This window comes from Miniopterus natalensis, chromosome 3 (assembly GCF_054644295.1).
Source record: "Miniopterus natalensis isolate mMinNat1 chromosome 3, mMinNat1.hap1, whole genome shotgun sequence".
NCBI classification, from domain to species: domain Eukaryota; kingdom Metazoa; phylum Chordata; class Mammalia; order Chiroptera; family Miniopteridae; genus Miniopterus; species Miniopterus natalensis.
Window position 1 is genome coordinate 69721382 of NC_142083.1, and position 10637 is coordinate 69732018.

Sequence of the window (10637 nt, forward strand, 5' to 3'; positions counted from 1 at the left end):
CTCCAAGGTAAGCCTGTACTTTGTTTTGTTCACTGCTGTATTCCTAGTGCCTACAACAGAGGCACAAAGTCGGCCCTCAATTAAAACTTTTTTATAAATCAAAGAATAATACATCACATTTTCAAAGACATTTCACAAATATCATTTCTTTGATTGTCAAAGCAATTTCCAAGTTTTCTGACTCCAGTATTCTTATTACTCCCCATTGTATACAAATAAAAGTTAAAAAACTACTTTAAAACCATCAGTGCTGAGAGATCAAAAATAGGATATATTAGTTCATCAAAACCAGCCCCATAATAGGATCCCAGTTGATCTTACCTTAAGGATGCCAAGAATTGACTTGAACAGACTGGCTTCTCTATGGATGGGAAGTATTGAAAGGCATGTAGAGAAATTCACCATTGAGAAACACACATCTGTCAAGATTTAAAAACAAAAAAATAACTCTAACATTCTGAAATGTGGGAGAAGGTCGCCTCCTGTTAGAGCTACTAAAATGTTTTTCTTTACCATCATCCTGGTGTTTTACATTTATTATGGAGAATCAAAAAATGATTGAGTTTAAAAATTAGCAAGTATTTTGTTTGGGGACAGAAAGGTAACAAGGCCCTGGGCTCTGAGGAGCTCCTCTCAAAGGGCCCAATGTTTTTGCGGAAAGGAGATGCTGAGTATGTGGAATATAGCTCTGCTTCACTTTCATTAACAAAGAACTGGGGGAAGGGATTCTGCTGTCAAAACAAGTTTGAAAACCACTTCTATTTAAGGTACAATGCCATCAACTTTATATTCTTTAGGATGGTCTTACTTATTTCTTACTCTCCACCCTGAAGCAGTATCTAGTGAAAGGTGTGGTGACTGTCTGAATGAGGCTGCCTGAGACTAAAAGTGATGTGAAATACAAGAGATCAGCATGTGGATTCATAGTCTAGGTCTGAGTTGCTGATGGAAGACAAATGATGCTGCTTGAAACATGCTGCTGCTTGAACCAGAAAGGTATGGCAAGGTATTTTTAACCTAAAGGTTGCTTATCTGGCTATTTCTGCCAACTGGAGCTCAGTTAAGGAGTGGGAAGGCAGACAAGAGGAAGGACCACAGTTAGCATGGGCCTCACTAATACCACAATACCAACCACCTCTAACTGTTAAGCTGTTTACTCACAGACAAGTCCTCAGTCTTCACCAGGTCCTGGTCCCTGGGATGCTAATAGACAGTCTCAGCTCTCTGGTTTCCAGGTCCTAGCAGCATAGAGACAATGCCCAAAGATGAAAGGAGGCACCAGGAGAGCCATGGTGCTGGGAGAAGTAAATTCACCTACAAGCAAAATGTAACAGGGAGTGATTACTTAGAACGACAGAGCTCTTCCTCACCACCCCCCCCTCAAATTTCACACAGGAGGCACCTGTGCTTCATCTGAACTCTTAAGCTGGCAAATTTACAAGCCTCAGCTGACTCACAGGGCCCGCCGACCAAAAGGCAGAAGTGGTGATGTTTGTAACAGTGACGGAAGTAGCTTAGAAATACTGAAAACACTCTTGTGAATTATTATCCTTACCCCGCATCTACAACGGAGGGACTGCTACGTTCAAAAGATTAAATGATGTTTAATATCGCTCTTTTAAGAACATAGGGACCCACGTGGTACAGTTTTAAAGAAATACTTGAAAAATCTTGGTAGGTTAAAGGCAAAATCTCAGTTATCTGGAAAAATTCTATTTGGAACAGTAAAGCCCTAAGTGATGTCCAACAAAGGAGGTGTTCCTTACTTAGATGTCACCATATGTTTAATTGCCGGAAGACACATTTGTGGAAAATTAATAAAGTGTTCATAGATAGCTTTATGTCAGAAAGAACAGATGATAGTATGGTGGTTTTCTATAATCTTTTCTTTGAAATCGAAATTATTTTAAATAAATGCTTTAAAAATTGGTTTAATGAAAGTAAGCTTGATCTTTAAGTTCAGCATTTTGTAAATTAATACAATTTTAAAAATGCATTCCTACCAGAAAAAGATATGGAATTGTGTCTTTTGCAGAGGAATTTATGGAAAAAATGGCAGTGCCTTTAAAAACTAAACAAATAGTGCTCAGGATTTTTAGTCACCTATTATATTAAAGTGCTTTATTATTATTAATATTACTTGTGATCTCAATTCACCAGAGAAATAATTCATACAAAAACATGAGTTAATAGAACTAATCAGGTGTGTACACAGACACCCCTCCTTGTGACACCACCCAATATCCATAGCAAGTAAGATGTCAGCCCAGAAATACAGCTATTGAGAAACAAAATTTAAAAATGTTCTCTTGAAGAAATATTTCCTTTGCTTCTTTGCTTTTAAATATATATATATATATATCACCTATTTCATGTGAAAAATGAAATCAAATGAGGCATCCTTGAAAAACTGAAGCTTCTGTATACGCTACATGTAGGAACTAAATCAGAACACAGGAAAGAGGGTGGATGTGCTGTGATATAATGCAATTGGAAAAGGAATTACTTTTTTTCTCTGCTTTTTTGATGGAGAATTCCATGAAAGAGTGTGCTGGCAAGAACAAGTTCCTCTAAGTGACATTTCATTTCTTAGCAGCTAGATAGATTACTGCTTGCTTCTTGCAGCTCATGCATTACTAGCCCTAGTACCCCAGAAATGAAAAATCATACACTCAATTCATTCTTTATTGCATAAATGTTATACAGAGAGAATGGAAATTTGCATTTGGGTCTTCATTCCTATTAAAATATTGTGGTCTTGATAACAGGTTAAGAAACACTATAGTACCACTATCCTATCACATTTAGCCTCTATAAAATAGCTTAATGGATTTTATGTGTAAGGTGAGGAGAAATGAAAGTGGAGTCACGTTAAATCGTGTGGCCTCTAAATAGATTACAAAAATTTTATCACCTTTGCATGGCAGGAATAAAGAGACCCATCTATAAATCTTAATTGCCAAATCCCAGGGAACTGGAGACGTCTTCCAATTATCAGCATCACAACTCACCAAAAGGCAATGAGCTACAAAATTGCAAAGAAAGGCAGAGTCTAAAGGAATGCACAGTGAAGGGCTGAGAGGCCCCTGGACAGAATGCTTGAAGCAGGGCGAGAGTCACGTCTGACCTCCTCTCTTCCAGAGAAGAGAAAGCAACTTTCAGCCAAGCAATTCCAAGGGGCAAGTTTGAATTTTCATTTGGGGCACCCACAATATTCTGCCTTTTTAAGTGTCCCTGCCCCATAAAGTTTAGTACCTGGATTAGATTTAACCTTTCGTTCTCTCTCTCTCTCTCAATATATATATATATTCGTCTTAATTAGAGCTCCGGTGTTTTAGTTGGGGTGGGGTGGGGTGGGGGTGGAGGAGGACTGGGTGGAAAGAAGGTGAGAAAAGCTTCTGCTGTTTCTCTCTGATTGTGGAGGTTCCTTTTGTGAGATCCCCCCAACTAATCTTCAGTGCTCTGTGGAAACACTGTTTGACAAAATTAAGTAGAATTAAAGTAATTATGGCTGGTAGACTTGTATACTTAAGCCAGATTATAAAACTGTACTGCTATAAATATATTTAGAGGGTGAAATAAATTCTGGGAAAGTGCAAATGTTTTCAACTTATTGGACCAGCATGGTAGTCTTGAATTATGAGCCATTTCAGTAGAATATTTGCTCTGACCAAGGTTTTATCCTTAGAGGGATTTGGGAGTAATAATTTTACACACGTGTCTGAAATTCCTCACCAGCCATGCAAAACTTGGGCAAACAGCATCCCTTTGCCCCAGGATCTTCAGGAGCCACCCTCAACCCCTTGTGTCTCAACAAGTACTCTGGCCTCCAGTGTGTCCCCACACTCAGCTGAACACTGGAGATGTGGTGTGAACAGTGTTCAACATATAAAACGGCAAGTCCTCGCAGCATCATTCAGGGTTGAAAGTTTGTATGTCTGACTTCTGTAGCCTTGTGGGCTGCTTCTGGAAACTTGCTGAGTTAAACTGAATCTAACACTCAGAGGAAAGAATTGCTTGTGGCCCTAAGAAAGAGAAAGGGAAACACTTGAGGCTTTAATTTAAAGTCATTATGGCATTGGACTCCTGCCAATGGAAATTTTTCAGAAAGCCCATCTTTTGCAAGAAAGTAAACTCCCAAATAGTTTCAGAAGGAAAACCATTTTTCTTTTTCTTTTTTTGGAAAAAAACACTAAAAACCAACTAATGGTTTTAAGCAGTTTTCCCCTCCATGGGTGAAATCTTTGTATTTTCCAGAACTTTCCTAAAACAAAAGGTAGAGGAATAACAAAATACAGAGAAATTCAATAAAACTGAATATGAAGTCTTTTTCTTTGAGAAGTCATGATAGTCCCATGGGCCTCCGACCTGAAGAAAAGCACAACAACGCAGCGCAAAGTCTGTGGGAAATGAAACGCAGCCTCTGTTTCCTTTCTGTTCAGTTTCTGTTGACTCCTTCAGGAGTTCAGGTGCTCAGAGAAACTGAGCATGCTTCTCATAAACATATGTGTTCATGTTTTCTGAGTCAGCGGGGGAGCAGTGAGGAAACAAGGTTGGGATTTGGAGAATTACTGTGTTGGTCAAAGGAGCGAGGGGAAGCTTAAAATGAATTTAGAAATGATTTGTTTAAAAAAAGCAAAACAGTAAAACACTCTTTTGCATGTCTGGGATATAAAGTTGCCCAAAGGCAAAATAATTTCTGATAACTCTTCCTAAATACATTAATAGAAAGAATTTTAATGTTTATAGACAGGCACAGCGGATTTATTACTGTTGTGACTGTTACTGGTGATTGTGTTGCTGCTTTGGGGTCTGACTGCCTTTCAGGCAGGTTATGCATTTCCCAGCTGACCCGCCCCCATTGTCTTATATGTAATTATTTTCATCTATTTGCCCTCATAAGCCTTTAAGTTGGCAATTTTAGAAGAAGCCTTTTACTGTTAGACAATAATAATAAAAGCCATCTTTTAAATATATGCCTACAATACATTAGACACTCAGTATTCACCAGTACCCTTTACAACAGTCACAAAAGATAGAAATTATTTTCTCACTTTAAAAGGCTAGGAGCCTAATAAGCGGTTATGCTGAAATTTGAACACAGGTAAGTCAGGCTCCTACTCTTTCCTTCTCTTTCCATTAAATGTCAACTTTGCTGCAGTTCATAGTGTCATACACAGAACGAACGGCAACTCTATCCTGTTAAGTTCCAATATAAAAGAATGCAGGAACCTCGGTCCTAAGCTAAGATTTCTACCAGAAAGAATGATGCATTTGTTCTGCATAGGGTCAGACACCAGAAAGGCCAGATTTTTGTCTTTATCTTTTTGGTAATACTGCCCCAGGGCCCAAAGTGGTCAACCGTTGTCATAATTCATTCGGCAGTCCTGTCAAAAAATAGCTCAGTCATTTAGTCTAACAAAATATTTTTTAACAGTCAGGGTGCATATTTGATTTGGATCCAGGGACAAATGGCTCTCCAAAGGCTTCCTGGCAGGTTGATGACGGGACGCATCAACTGGCTAGATCAGGACTTAATAGTACTGAACCGTGGAGTACATTTAAAAAGCTCACATACATTCTCAAATATCATAATATATAGCAAATTTCATTGCCTTCGACTCAATGATATTTAGAATATGTGACACATCAGTCTTTCTGCTCTGGGATTTAGCAATGGTCCAAGGTTGTTGTCTTCTTTTCAAATATAGGAAGCTTAACTTGAAATCTAGGTCATTTATCTTGGGGGCAGTTTGAAATGGCGCATATTCAATCATGATGTAATGCACAATAGCTTATCATTTAACCAGGGAGGAAGTTACGGTCACACATCGTTTGTCCAGGATCACTACGAATGAAGATGTTATGCATAAGTACATTTTCCCGAATGCCTCAGGAGTACTTTCAAAATGATAAAACCTATACTTACTTTTACCCCTTTCGGTCTTGATTCAAACAGGGTCGTCATCACAATTTGACATCTTGTGAGTTAAAGTTTTTGTATTATGAGCTTTTTAACGTTAAAAATAAAAAGAGCACTAAACAAAGTCTCATGGATTTGTGTCTGGACCCACATTCAACCTTCAGCACTGCAGAGGCACAAGTGTTGTTTCTGCTTCACTTTCTTGTCAGTTACAATGTTTTCTTTTTCCTCCTTTTGCTCCTTCCCCTCCCCCTTGTCGTCTTCTTCAGCCCATTTTTTAATCGGGCTGTTTATTTTCTTATTGTTCAGTTTTAAAAGTTCTTTTTATATTCTGGATAGCAGTCTGGTATCCGACACATCTTTTGCAAACGTTTTCTCCCAATCTGTGGGCTTGTCTTCTCATTCTGTAGACACTGTCTTTTGCACAGCAGAACTTTTAAACTGTTATTAATCTTGTGTCATGTGGCATCAGTCCTCCAACTTAATTCTCCTTCAATTTTGTGCTGGATATTATGGGTCTTCTGTCTCTCCATAAAACTTTATATTTAAAATTTTATTTATTGATTGATATTAGAGAGAGAGGGAGGGGAGGGAGAGAGAGAGAAAAACATCGATTATTTGTTGTTCCACTTATTTATGCATTTATTGGTTGATTCTTATATGTACCCTGACCAAGGATTGAACCTGTAACCTTGTGGTATCGAAACAATGCTCCTACCAACTGAGCCACCTGGCTAGCCTCTCCATAAAATTTTAGAATCAGTTTGCTGATATTCATAAAATAGTTTGCTGGGATTTTGTTGGGGGTTGCATTGCATCTACAGGTCAAATCGGGAAGAACTGATATCTTAACAATACTGAGTTTTCCCACCCAGGAACATGAAATATCTCTCCATTTATTTAGTTTTTCTTTGATTTTGTTTATCAGAGTTTTGTAGTTTTCCTTATAAAGATCTTGTACATATTTAGTTAGATTGCTGCCTAAGTATTTTATTTGGGGATTAGATTTATACCAACTATTTCTTTTTGCAAGGTAAGTGGTATTGCATTTTTAATTTGAAATTTTACTTTTTTATTACAGTATCCAGGAAAGTGACTGGCTATTGTACATTAACCTTGTGCCCACAACCTTGCTATAATTGCTTATTTGTTTCAGGAGTGTTTTGTGAATGTTTCTGGATTTTCTGCAAAGCTTATCACATCTTCTGTGAACATTAAGAATTTCATTTTATTATTTTTTTTACTTTATGAAAAAAATTATTTTATTTTAAAATTCCATCCTACACAGCTGGTTATTTTGAAACTTAAAAAAAAAAAATCATTGATTATTTTTCAATTATAGTTGACATACAATATTATGTTAGTTTCAGATGTACAACAAGTAATTAGACACAGAACTTACTAACTGCTCATCAGGTTAAATTTTGTACCCATCTGACACCATACGTAGTTATTAGAATATTATGACTATATTCCCTAAGCTTTACAACCCCTTGACTATTCTGTTACTATCAATTTGTAGTTCTTAATCCCTTCACCTTTCTCAACCAACCTCCCAACTCTGCTCCCATCAAGCAACCATCAAAATATTTTCTGTATTTATGAGTCTGTTTCTGTTCTGCTTGTTCACTTATTTTGTGTCCATTTTTTAGATTCAATTGAGGATAGATACGTATTTATTGCCATTTTATTGTTCATATACATATATTTAAATATGTCTTTATTGATTTCAGAGAGAGGAAGGGAAAAGGGGAGAGAGATAGAAACATCAATGATGTGAGAGTCACTGATAGGCTGCCCCTTGCACACATCCCACAAGGGATCGAGCCCACATCCCTGGCATGTGTCCTGACTGGGAACTGAACCTCGATCTCCTGGATCATAGGTTGATGCTCAACTGCTGAGCCATGCTGGCTGGGCTATTGTTCATATTTCTATCTTATATATTTTTTCTTTTTCTTTTTATTAAAGAAGACCCTTTCACATTTCCTGTAATACTGGTTTGGTGGTGACTAACTCCTTTAGATTTTTCTTGTCTGGGAAGATCTTTATATGTCCTTCAATTCTAAATGATAGCTTTGCTGGGTAGTTGGTCCTTGTTTTTTATCACTTTGAATATTTCTTGCCAATCCCTTCTGGCCTGCAAAGTTTCTGTTGAGAAATCAGTTGACAGTCTTATGGGAGCTCCCTTGTAGGTAACTAACTGCTTTTCTCTTGCTGCTCTTAAGATTCTCTCTTTGTCTTTAACCTTTTGTATTTAATTATGACGTGTCTTAGTTTGGGCCTCTTTGGGTTAATCTTGTTTGGGACTCTCTGTGCTTCCTGGACTTGTATGTCTATTTCCTTCATCAGGTTAAAGAAGTTTTCTGGAACCCTGGGCTGGGGGGCCTCGTGTGAGACTGGGACCCCTCACTCTTCAGGGGGGACCTCTGCTGCCAAGATATCCCTCCTGATTTTATCCACCACATGTGGGTGTGGAACTAGTTGGTTTCATGTTTACTCCTTCTACCTGTCTCGATGTGGCTTCTTCTTTATATTTTTAGTTGTAGGACTTCTGTTTAGCTAGATTTTAGGGAATTTTTAATAACCTGAACATAGAGAATTTTATGTGTTCTTTCCTTATTAGACTAATTGAAGAGGTTCCCACTAGCCAACTTGGACATAAATAAGGATAATAATTGGAATGCATTAAAACACATCAAAATGTTTAAGTCCAGAAGTGTACACTGATCTTAAACAACGAAACAAAATCTCATTGTTCTCCTTTGGAAAATGCTAGAAAAATAATTATATTTTAAAACTTGTAAATACAGGGAAAGGTTTAAGCATTTATTTTGCCTTTTTTTGTATGACTATACTGCAGGGTAACCAAATGCTTTGCAAGGAAAAGTTACTGTTTGTAGACGTATCCACCTAGTAAATGTAGAAGTTATGCCAGAATTATCATATCACCATTTTGCAACCCGTTATGAAATAATGGACCTAGACAATGATTATCAATGGCTGCTCCCAACTCAAAAGGAGAGACAATTAGACATGATAGGCTTCATAATGTAAGTACACAATACCACCTAAGAATGCTTCTTACCAAAAATTAGTACCAGAAATCACCAAGCCAAGAGAAAGACAGACAGACAGACAGACCAGAGAAAGACTATAGTTTCAGATAGATTTAAGAAATATTTAAATAATTGAATTTTTATGGACTTCATTTTAATCCTGTCTGGATCATTGAAAATAATGCTAAATTAATATTATTTTTAGTATCTAATATTATTGTTGCTTTTACAAAACAAAATATTTCTAATCTTTTAGAGAGACACTCTGATATATTTATAGACATAATGAAATGAGTATGAGATTTGTTTTACAAGAATCCAGTAGTTGAGGTATGGGGCTATCAAACACTTGTACAAGCAGCTCATCATTTTATAGATGAATAAAAATGGACAATTGTTGAAAGTAAATAATAGGTACATGAAATTAATTATTTTAGTCTTCCTGATTTTTGTATATGTTTGAAATTCCCATAATAAAATGTTAACAACAACAAAGCAACAAAACAATAACAAAAACCCCTCTAAGGCCCATATACTTTAGCTACTTGTCCAACACCATCTACATAATTAGGGACAGTTCAAACCTGAAATTGGACTCTTGACTTCCAATCAAATACTCTTTCCCTTATAACAAGCTGTTTTGCTGAGAAGCCAAACTTCTGGGGTACCAAATTATCTGCCCAAAGCTTGACAAGCCAATGGGTGAACTAGGAAATACACTATGGGGCTATCAAACACTTGTATAAGCAGCTCATCAGTAAGCAGCCAAGTGGCAAATTGGGATTGACTGGGAGTACAGAGCAGCTGTTGACTTTTGAAGTATTGCCCAAAGCTCTTGGCTTTTCCCCATTTGGCCTTTAAGGGAGCCATTTCAAAAACAGACTGGCCTTCAAAATGCCCAAACAAACATAGTTGAAAGGCTGTTTAGTCTGTGCTTAGACTTTTCTTAATGGCATCACAAGAATTCGTTTTTGCTGAGAGCTATACAGTCAGACCAACATGGAGTCTTGTGATGAATGCTGAGGTTAGAGCACCTGGGCACCAAGATTTAGAGACTAGTTAGATTGGAATGTCATTTCCATATTAATGAAGATTGCTGCTTCACTAGACACTAAAACTCAGTCATCATAGATGTAGTTCTTGGCATTGTCAAGACACTGGGGCTGGGAAGTAGATCTGTGGGGAGATGAAGAACTAATGAAGAACTAATGAAGATCATACTGAAAATCAGAAGGGTGATAAAGTGGCAGCAGGACAAAACCAGGAAAGGGAATACACATTCTCTGAAGGAGGTACATACTGACCCAATATTTAAATGCTGCTAGTTAGGCAGACATTCATTGCTATTATTTCTTGTTCTTTCTTTTTATTTTTTTTTCTTAAAATTTTTTTTAATTAAAAAATTTTAAAAATATATCTTTATTGATGTCAGAAAGAGGAAGGGAGAGGGAGAGAAATAGAAACATAAATGATGAGAGGGTCATTGATTGACTGCCTCCTGTACACCTACCACTGGGGACAGAGCCCAAAACCAGGGCATGTGCCCTGACTAGGAATTAAACCAAGATCTCCTGGATCCTAGGTCGATGCTCAACCTCTGAGCCATGCTAGCTGGGCTCTTTTCTTTCTTCTCTTCTCTTCTCTTCTCTTCTCTT

At 37.3% G+C, this 10637-nt stretch overlaps 1 long non-coding RNA gene across 1 annotated transcript in view; it reads right to left on the minus strand.

Moving 5' to 3' along the window:
- The window catches only part of LOC148093514 (uncharacterized), a 105041-nt gene extending 98944 nt beyond the window's left edge, over positions 1–6097 (minus strand). The window contains exons 1-3 of the long non-coding RNA XR_015714222.1: positions 5930–6097; positions 1162–1314; positions 322–419 (exon numbers count right to left, since the gene is read on the minus strand). This is a non-coding gene — a long non-coding RNA (uncharacterized LOC148093514). The remainder of the gene's footprint in view (positions 1–321; positions 420–1161; positions 1315–5929) is intronic.
- Positions 6098–10637: the final 4540 nt, after the last annotated feature.